The sequence below is a fragment of the Physeter macrocephalus genome, chromosome 16 (genome assembly GCF_002837175.3).
Source record: "Physeter macrocephalus isolate SW-GA chromosome 16, ASM283717v5, whole genome shotgun sequence".
NCBI lineage: Eukaryota > Metazoa > Chordata > Mammalia > Artiodactyla > Physeteridae > Physeter > Physeter macrocephalus.
This window is the reverse complement of record NC_041229.1, coordinates 35,992,520-36,003,300: the sequence shown is the minus strand read 5'-3', so window position 1 is coordinate 36,003,300 and position 10,781 is coordinate 35,992,520. Positions and strand designations below refer to the sequence as shown.

Genomic DNA, 10,781 nt, shown 5'->3' with positions numbered 1-10,781 from the left:
ATGAAAATCAGTCGTTCAATGAATGAAGCCAATTTTTGTGTTTTAATGGTTTAGTGTTATTTAGATTGTAGATACTATGATTTGATGATTTATCCTTTGTGAACTCTTTAGCAGTATATATTTTCTGGCCATTAAGATATAATTTAATCAATTATATTCGATACCATATTAGTTCTTGTGAAAAAAAAAACTACTTTGCCTAATTTAGCTTTATTTCAGATCATGCCATTAAGTTAAAAATATTATTACATTCTTCATGGAGAAGTGTGTGTGTGTATGTGTGTGTGTGTGTGTGTGTGTGTGTGTGTGTGCGTGTGCGCTTAACCCAGTTCCCAGATAATAGGTATGTAATTAAGATTCTCAGTTATTGTCATCTTACTAGGTACTATGCGCTGTGGGTATCAAAGTCAGACATTAAATGAATGTGGCACTTTCATAGGAGATGTAATTTAGATTCAAGTCTAATACTTGAAATCGGGGAAATGAACCAGATTTTGTAGACAAAGCTCTTCTCTATTCTTAGTTATTTGAGATCAGTAACATTGTCTTGATTTCCAGATTACAGGGAGGATGGCTGCTGCTGTCAATTCTTCAGCGTTACAAAGAGAAGACTGTCAGTACCAATGAAGATACCATAAGGCCATTTGGAAAAGAAGTGCTTCAGGCAAATTCTCTTTGTAGGAGGAAAGGTTATCAGGCCTGTACTCCAATGCTTTGTCAGGACAAATTCTCAGAATTACATTAAAAGGAATCCATCCCTGAAACAAAGCTCTGTTAAGGAAATATTTGAAGTAATGTTAGTAGAATTCTAAGCATACTAAGTTGACAATTATGAAAAAGACCTATTTGTTTACACTAAAAAAGTACATACTAGATAAGAAAGTTCTAAGTAATTTATTATAAAATTATAGGAAATAAGGACAGTAAACATCCATAAGTTCACATAAAAATAAACTTCTCTCTCTTGCATGTTTATGTTGCCCTAGTTTCCCTAATATGTCCGCTGACAGAAATAATTTCTGACATTGAGCTTGAAATTTCTTTTTTATGTTCTTATATCATCTCCTTACCATTTTTTAATTATAAAACTTTAAAATTATATTCTGTGTAGTTAGAATTTATGTGCTTCAATTATCAACACGTAAAATTGGCATCTCTTTCTAGCTATCACTTAGCTAAAATATGTAACTGCTGTTGTAAAACTGGGCTTATAAATAGATTTTGATGTTTTCAAATTTATTGTTGTTATTCACTGAGTCGAAAGAGCATTGTACTGGTTATCAGAATCCACAGATTATGATCTTAGATCACTCGTGAGTTGTATACTTTCAGCAAGAAGTTCATTTCAACTTCCTGGGACCCAATTTTGAAATTTATTAACGCATTGAGCTGGAGAGACAGAGAGAGAGAGAGAGAGAGAGAGAGGAGAGATTTGAATTAGATTATACATTTGGTTCTCTTTAATACTTTTATTCAGTTTTTGGAGGAAGGTTTCATACTGCATATACTGTCTTTCTCCTTTCAAGTATGTGTAGGGTGTACATATGACCCAATGACCACTTTTGCCCAACCTACATCTGCGTTCTTGTATAATTATTAATAGCATCTACTTTTATTCTCAAAAATGTCTGTTTGGATGACAAATTATATGCTAATCTTAGGTTTGTATACTACTGTGAGCTAATTCCTTCCACATGCAACTCAGGCCAAACAGCAAATAAAGTAAAACTAAATAAAATAAATAAAACTAACTAAATAAAGTAAAATGTAAGAAGTTTTTATTGTGCTCTGCAAACATCATTAGAATCTAGTGTTTGAAAATTTGTGGATTTTGAAAACGAAGACACTTTCAAATTTGCATCTGTATATTCATGAGTAAAGCCTATATACTAATAAAAGAGAATAATGGAACCAAGTAAGTAGCCATCTTGAACCCTTCCCACCATTAAAAAAAAAAAAAACCCTCCATGATTGGAAGGAGTCTGCCATCTGTTGTCATGCCCTCTAGATATAAAAGATCTATCTTTTGTCCCCATTTTCCAGGCATTACTCTATACACTTAGAAAAAAAAAAATTAATCTCAGCATATACAGAAGTAGAGAAAATTTTATAATAAAATTACACATATCCACCATCTGTCTTCCACAATTGTCCAACATTTGCCAAGCTGTTTCATTTGTTTATTCCTCTTTCTCCATCATGCCTTTGGTGTTGTTGAAGCATTTTAAGGAAAATCCTAGACATAATGTAATTGTACCCATGATTTAATATGCATGTCTATCTAATAAAGATAACTTATTTATCTCCAATTCAATTAATGAGTATAAATGAAATATTACAATGCATTTTATGCAATTTTAATGTGCTAAATAGACTTTCCTCTATGAAAATCTCTTAACCAAAATATAGAAAATAGCTCTTTGCATGGCCACATTTATCCAAATATTCCCATTTTAATCTCCACAATATGTCCAGAAAGCAAGTACTGGAACATTTTTATTTTACTTTTTTTAGAAATAGGAAGAGGGTATGTGGTCTTAGGCTTAAATTCCTGTTCCTAACTGGTGTTTTCTCCATTATTCTTTCTAAAGTCTGACTCAAACATTCACATTTTTCAAAAAAAACCCCTAATATTTGCCTTTTATAAATGTTTTCCAGATGCCATCTCACTAAAACCAATATATTAATGCATGTGCTTAATTTTTTGTTTATAAAATCTTATTATATATTATTATATTTAATCACAAACATCAGTCTGTGACATAGGTATTGTTTCTTCATTTCATAAATGGTGAAAGCTAAGACTAGGAGTTCCACTTCTGGGATGTCAGCATAACGAGTTCCACAGACCCACTGCCCTGCAAAACAAGTAAAGTTAGTACAAAATATTAAAAAAAAAAAAATCAACCATTCTAAGGATATGCAGCAAATGAAAAAACACATTCAAAAAAATCTACTGAAACTCAGTAAGGAAACAAGATTCTTTGGCATTTTAGCCATGACCCTGTCCTCCTGCCACAGACAACTCAGACTGGCAGAAACTGCACCCGTGCTCTGGGTGGGCGTGGCCAAGGGGTCACTCACTGTCATCCCCCCTCAGCTAAGGCTTACTCTATATCACCAGAAGAAGCAAAATGCCAGTATTTATCATCTCCTCCAACTGCAGTATGAAGAGGTTAAATTCCTGGTGAGTACAGTTGAGAGCTGGAAGCTTCTTTCTACCACCCAGCCCTGACGTACAAGATTGAGGCGCTACCCCAGATGAAGCCAACTGAGAAAAATGAGGCCTTGATAACGTTCATCTCACAGAGTGGAGGTTTCACCCAAGACTGAGAAGACCGGAGGATTTTGCCCTTCCCAGCGCTCAAAGTATTATTCAAGGTATGACTTCAAAAATTATTCCAGAGGTCATGTGGGAGGCAGGTGCTGGGGGCAGCGAGAGGACCTGAGTTCACACACTCTCCCGAGATGCACTGGGGTCTCTTTCCTGATGCGGGCTCTGCTTTGGAGCCAGCCACATTCACGATGTCAGGGTCAGTCCCAGATCTTAAAAAAAAAAAAAAAAAAAAAATTCCAGGAAGAGAGGAAGTCCATAAGAAATAGAGCTCCAATACTCTCCCCAAAGGAATTAATTTTGTTAGAAACTGTGAGGAAGGTGGAGACTAACAGCATTCTCAGAAACAATAGTTCATCTTAATTAAGAGCAATAAACTAAACCATAGTTTGGCTAGTGAACCAGAGAGACAGCAATGAAGAAACAGGCTGGAGTCAGAAAAAAATTCTCATAGACTGCCCTCAGTAACTGCCTTTGCCCAAATTTGGTTGTATCAGAGTGCTGAGAAATTTGTGCTCTAGGGCATTGTGAAAAACAATAGAGTATTAGCCTGGTAATTAGTGGAGCCTCACATGTGGGGTGCAATACAATGGAGAGGTCCAGGAGAAAGATAATCAGACCTCTACTGAAACCACTATTATCCCAAGGTGACTGTGTACATACTCAAGGCTGAGACTTCTGATGAGCGAGACCAAAGTCTTCACTATGTGGGTAAAATACACTTCACTAAAATGTGACTTTTACCACAATAAAATAAATAAAAACATTAAAAATAATAGTCAAGTCACTAAACAGGTAAACGAACAAACAATACCAAAAACAAAAGGATAGGAGAGTTAGTATCCAGAGCCTCTATAAGATATTGGTTAAATGTCCAGTTTTCAATTAAATAGTGAAACATGCACAGAAACAGGAACATGTGACCCATACACAGGATAAGCATACAGACAACAAAAACTGACTGTGAGAGGAACTAGCTGTCAGGTTTAAAAAGTAACCATTATAAATTTGGTCAAATACAGCTAAAGAAGTAAAAATGTATAATCAAATAGAGACTATCAGTGAAGACACAGCATTTATGAAAAAGAACCAAATGTAAATTCTAGAGTTGACAGGTGCAATAAGTGAAATTAAAAATCCACTTGAAGTGTTCAAGAGTAGTTTTTAACTGTTAGAATAAAGAATCTGAACTTTAATAGAAAATTAATATACCATATTGTTTTTTTGTTTTTTTGTGGTACGCAGGCCTCTCACTGTTGTGGCCTCTCCTGTTGGGGAGCACAGGCTCCGGACGTGCAGGCTCAGTGGCCATGGCTCACAGACCTAGCCGCTCCGCGGCATGTGGGATCTTCCTGGACCGGGGCACGAACCCGTATCCCCTGCATTGGCAGGTGGACTCTCAACCACTGTGCCACCAGGGAAGCCCCCATATTGTTTTGTACTCCTCTTTATTTGATTACATGTTCTTTGAAAACTAGACCATGTCTTCTTTATTTGGATTTGCTTGTTTTTAAGGGTTTTCAAAGTAAAACTTCAAGGTAATCTTCCCTAATATACGGTACACTAATATACAAATAGGTATACTAATACATGTATACTAACTTTTATTTTCCCAGTGCTTTAATATACATTATCTTTGCAATACATATATACTACAGCAAAGGAAGAAAGATAATATACTTACTTCACAGGTAAGGGAACAGAGGTTCACTAACTTAGGAGTAGCCTCACTAAAGTCACATAGGAAGAAAACCAAGGCAATAACAAAAGCAATGAGTCAAGCCAGGTCACAAACCTGGTCTCTAATCAAAGATTGGTTGGAATGACTCATTAGACTCAGTTCACGTTGCTCCATTTTACTACTGAATAGGCAAACATGCAGACCAGATAAGGAAACAGATGAGTGAACAAAATGCTCTGATGTCTCCATAGGTCTTCATGAAGGTGTACCCAGGTCTGTTGGCAAATATAGTTTAATACCAATTAAACAACTCACATGAAAGAAAAGCTCAGAACTGAGGCCTTTGACTTTTAAATCATTATTCTAGGGTAGTTGCTAAATCATACTCAAGTTTCTACTTTAATACGGTATAAAGGATTCCTTGTTATATCTTTTTTTTTTTTCCAGCTTAACACTGTTTAATCGGCAAAGGAATGGCAATGGACAGAGATCTACAACTCTCACAAGGAGGATAAGATCTGCTGATAGCAAGGACAACTCACATCTAGAACTTCACATGCATTATCTCACTGTCTTTCACAATGACACATGAGGTAGGAGGCATCAGGACTGTTCTTGCCTCTTCAGAAGAGGAAACCAGCGCCAGGGGCAATCAGAATGGTTTTGAGATGCAGGAAGAATGAACAGGAGAATAAGGGACTGCAGGCCCCTTCTCCTTCCCAGTGTCCATCTCTGAAGAATCATTTGTTCACTCAGCAAATCCTTACTGAACACCTCCGATGGGCTATGTACTCTTCTAGGCCTTGAGAATACAGCAGTGCACAGATCCTGGGCATTACTCTTCCATTTACTCTGAACTATGACTCAGACTGGCCTTTGCTCTATTCTTCTCTGGTTGCAGCAGTGACCTCAGGCCAACTTTTGTATTTTGCTCTGGAGTCCTTAGTTGTTTCCCTGCTACTAGTCGAGGCATCAGGACTGTTCTTGCCTCTTCAGAAGAGGAAACCAGCGCCAGGGGCAATCAGAATGGTTTTGAGATGCAGGAAGAATGAACAGGAGAATAAGGGACTGCAGGCCCCTTCTCCTTCCCAGTGTCCATCTCTGAAGAATCATTTGTTCACTCAGCAAACCCTTACTGAACACCTCCGATGCGCTATGTACTCTTCCAGGCCTTGAGAATACAGCAGTGCACAGATCCTGGGCATTACTCTTCCATTTACTCTGAACTATGACTCAGACTGGCCTTTGCTCTATTCTTCTCTGGTTGGAGCAGTGACCTCAGGCCAACTTTTGTATTTTGCTCTGGAGTCCTTAGTTGTTTCCCTGCTACTAGTCACTTCCTGGAATGCACTGACCCTTTCCAAGAATACATGTTGTGCTGTGCCTGAGGCATAGAAACCTGGCAGACTCAGACCCAAATCCCAGCCATGCCTTAATTTTGACCTATTTTTAAAATATGTTTCAGACACATCACACAATAATCCCTGTGGGTGCCATTGTGAGAGCGGGGATGGTACATCAGGTTTCTCTTTTTTTCTTTTTTTTAAAAATTTACTTATTTATTTATTTATTTTTGGCTGCGTTGGGTGTTTGCCGCCGCACATGGGCTTTCCCCAGCTGTGGGGTGAGCAGGGGGTACTCCTCGCCGCGGTGCGTGGGCCCCCTACCGCGGTGGCCTCTCCCGCTGCGGAGCATGGGCCCCAGGCGCTCGGGCCTCAGCAGCTGTGGCACGTGGGCCCAGCAGCCGCAGCCCGCGGGCTCCAGAGAGCAGGCCCAGCAGCCGCGGCACACGGGCCCAGCCGCTCCGCGGCACGCGGGATCCCCCCGGACCAGGGCCCGAACCCGCGCCCCCCGCACTGGCAGGCGGACTCCCAACCTCTGTGCCACCGGGAAAGCCCCGATCAGGCTTCTCTTGAAGCAGGAAACTTGATTGCCTGGTGGGGCAGGCAATCTCTGGGGCATGTTAGATCGACCTCTTTTCTTCTCGTTATTTGTCCTTCACCTACATCTTTTTCTCTGATGCCCCCATCTTTTGGGTTATGTGTCTAGAAGCAGGAACAGGCACTAGATATAGGTAGGTCAGTCCCACCAGCTCTACAGGCTTCAGACCCCATCAGTTCATGTTCTGCAGGCAAACATACTCCTCCACTGACTGTAGTTGGTAGAACTGCAGCCCCCCAAAAAGATACGTCCAAGTCCAAACCTCTAGCACCCGTGAATGTGACCTTACTTGGAAAAAGGGTCTTCACAGATGAAATTAAGGATCTTGAGGGACCTCCCCAGTGGCAGAGTGGCCAAGAATCCGCCCACGAATGCAGGGGACACGGGCCCGAGCCCCCGTCCGGGAAGATCCCACACGCCACAGAGCAACCAAGCCCGTGCTCCACAACCACCGAGCCCGCGCCCCAGAGCCCGCGAGCCACAACCACCAAGCCCATGCGCCACAACCACTGAGCCCGCGTGCCACAACCACCGAAGCCCACAGACCCAGAGACCGCGCTCCGCAACAACAGAAGCCACAGCAAGGAGAAGCCTGCACACTGCAACGAAGAGCAGCCCCAGCCCGCCGCAACTAGAGAAAGCCCACTCACAGCAACGAAGATCCAACGCAGCCAAAAGTAAACAAATTAATTAATTCAAAAAAAAGGATATTGAGATGAGATCATCCTCAATTAGGATGGGCCCTAAGTCCAACGACATAGATTTGATGTCCAACAGTGTCCTTGTAAGAGACAGAAAAGGAGCACACAGACAAGAGGGGAGAAGGCCACATGAAGACCCACGTGCAGACGAGGCAGAGACCGGATTTGTGCTGCTCTAAGCCAAGGGAGCCAAGGACTGCCAGTAGCCACCAAAGGAGAAAGGCATGGAATGGATTCTCCCTCAGAGCCTCCAGAAGGGACGAACCCTGCCAACACCTTGATTTCAGACCTCTAGCCTCCAGAACTATGGGAGAAGAAAGTGCTGTTGTTTTAAGCCTCCACATTTGTGGTAAATTTTTATGGCAGCCTGAGATCAGAGACCCAAGTTGCTTTCCCCCTGTGAGCCAGCACTACCATGGACAGCTTTCCTGAGAGTGTGACCTTCATTCCTTTCATCTGGGGCCTTGGCAACAGTTCTCAGGTGGCTACATGGTGCCCAGAGGCAGGTGTCTGTTCACCAGCAGAAGAGACCTGGGGCCCCTTGGGAGGTGCTGGGCTCTGCAGCTTTGGGAGGAGTGGGATTGACGTCCTCGTCCATGTCAGATCGGTCGGCTCCGACCTCAGCTCTTTCTTCCTGCCTGGTCCAAAGGCTGCTTTCTAGTTGTTCTTCAGCAATTTCTAGTTCTTCTGTTTGTAAAACAGCCACGGTTTCCCAGGGTAAGTGTGAGGAATAGAGTCCAAATTTGGCTTTACAACCAAACATCGCCTCATATGGACTTTGCTGCAAGGAAACATCATAGGCCTGATTCCTCGCCATCTGCATGAATCGCAGGCCTTCGGCCCAGTGATGTGAATGGTTACTCTGCATCCAGGCACTTAGCACATTCTTGACATCATGGCTTGTTCACTCCAGGGAGCCCTGGCCTTGGCCAGGGTGGTACTTACCAGGGACAATCTTTAGGTCTGGCCATACCTCATTGAGCTCATTGACAACCTGGTTTGTGAACTCCAAGCTACTGTCAGATTCTAACATCGTGGGTGTACCAAGAATTGTGAAAATATCCAACAGGACAGCGACCACCTCATGGGCCTGTTTGGCTTTTAATGGCCGTAAAGTAATAAACTTGGTCAAGTGGTCCTGGTAATATAAAATAAACTTGAACCCACCATCAGCATTTGACTGCATGTCAAGGATTTCAACTTGGCATCTGGAGTCAATGTCCTTAAATGGCATGGGCTTGGGTGCGAGGCCTCTCTTGGATACTGGGTTCTTCTAGTGGCACTATTTACACAGAGTCAGATATAAGACAATGACTTCTTTGGTGACATTCCCATATTTTCCTTGCAGCTCCTTGAGCATGTGTGTCCGTCTGCCATGGCCAAAATTGAGATGTGTGTCATGAAGAATATCAAACAGCTCTTCCTTGTGTACATAATACCGTATTCGATCTCGTTCTCTGTGAGCAGCCTCTATTAGTTTCTCTGTACCTTCTACAGAGATCACGTCATATTTTGCTGCACGGCGATAATCACGTGATTTCCTCCCCTTCTCCTTAGCTTCTTTCACTTCCTTTATTGTTTGAAAGTACTTTTCTTTGGAAAATACCTTGCTGTTGTAACTATTGCTTTCCACTAACTTTGTCACGCTGATGAGAAACTTTTCTCTCATGTTACTTATCTCCTTTTCCATTTCACTTGGATTTGAAACACAAGGGGGATCTTTTCCAGCTCTCTGTGGCATCATGGAGAACTGTAAGAAGGATCGCTGAGGGACTGGCTTCTTGCAACTGTCCAGCATTGTGCCCCTGCTGCAATCCTTCTTAGAGGCCTCTTGACACTTCCAATCTCTGGTCACATCCTCAAATGTCACTGCCTCCTGAAATGATGCCAGCTGCTGCCACAGGGACGGTTCTGTCTCGGGTCCTGGGCTAAGGAGTAGCTGTAGCAGGACTAGGAAAGAGACAGTGGAGGTACTGGGAACAAAGGCGTGCCCACATGCATGACTGAATGTCAGTCATGTGAGTATTACACAAAGAAAAGATAACAGAGGGAGAGGGAAGGTCTCATATCCAGCAAGATGAGTCCAGCTATGTGGGTGAGGAAGAGGGGTTTTGTCCACCTGGGAGGTCTGTAGGCCTGACCTGTTTTGACACTGCCTGAGCTGAAGCCCACATATTTCCAGAACAAAGCAGAGAGTCCAAGAGAACTTGAGAACTCCAAGTCCGGGAGACACTTTCAGGTACAGGCTTGATGGTTCTGAAGAGGCAGCAGGGCCTGTTTCCAGAAATGAAAAGATTACATCTAGGGACACAGAGATATGTCAGGAGATTATCATGCCAAAGAGATACCCCAAATGGAGTCCACACTCCACCAAGACTGGAGAATTCCTCCGGAAGACAGCTTAATACTCAGGTGTCTAAACCAAGGTTCCTTAGTTAGAACACTCTGGAACACAGGATGGTGATGAGGCCAGGGGAAGGGTTCATGTGATGATCACAGGAATTCCAATAATCTTAGCAAAACAAGATCCTCGAGATGCCAGCCATCAGATGAAGAGCTGAGGGGTAGGGCAGAATCCTGAGAAGCAGAGAAAGATGGAAACATTTAAAAAATATATAAATATATATTTTTAAATGTTTATTTGTTTGGCCGTGCTGGGTCTTAGTTGTGGCATGCATGTGGGATTCAGTTCCCTGACCAGGGATGGTACCCAGGCCCCCTGCACTGGGAGCGTGGAGTCTTAACCACTGGACCAATGGAAACAATTAAAAGCTTTGAGCAAGAGTCTCAGTTAAGCTGAGCCTGCTTCCAGATTCTGAATGTCATCCACTAAAAAGGCTTCGAATTCCCTCGACTGGCATCACTGGTTAACCATGAAACAATCCTGATTCTAAAGACACTACTGACTGTAAAACCACTGACATAATGCCAATTTTCTTTTGAGAGGAAAAACTGAGGCCCTATATTAAATGAACATATCCAGATTTTTTTTTTTTTTGCCACGCTGCGCGGCATGCGGAATCATAGTTCCCCAACCAGGGATTGAACCCGTGCCCGTTGCAGTGGAAGTATAGAGTCTTAACCACTGAACCGCCAGGGAATTGCCCACACATCCAGATTTTTT

At 42.4% G+C, this 10,781-nt stretch overlaps 1 pseudogene; it reads right to left on the bottom strand.

The window, feature by feature from the left end:
• Nucleotides 1-8,171: 8,171 nt before the first annotated feature.
• LOC102976082 (KRAB-A domain-containing protein 2-like) overlaps nucleotides 8,172-10,781 on the bottom strand; it is a 45,444-nt pseudogene continuing 42,834 nt past the window's right edge.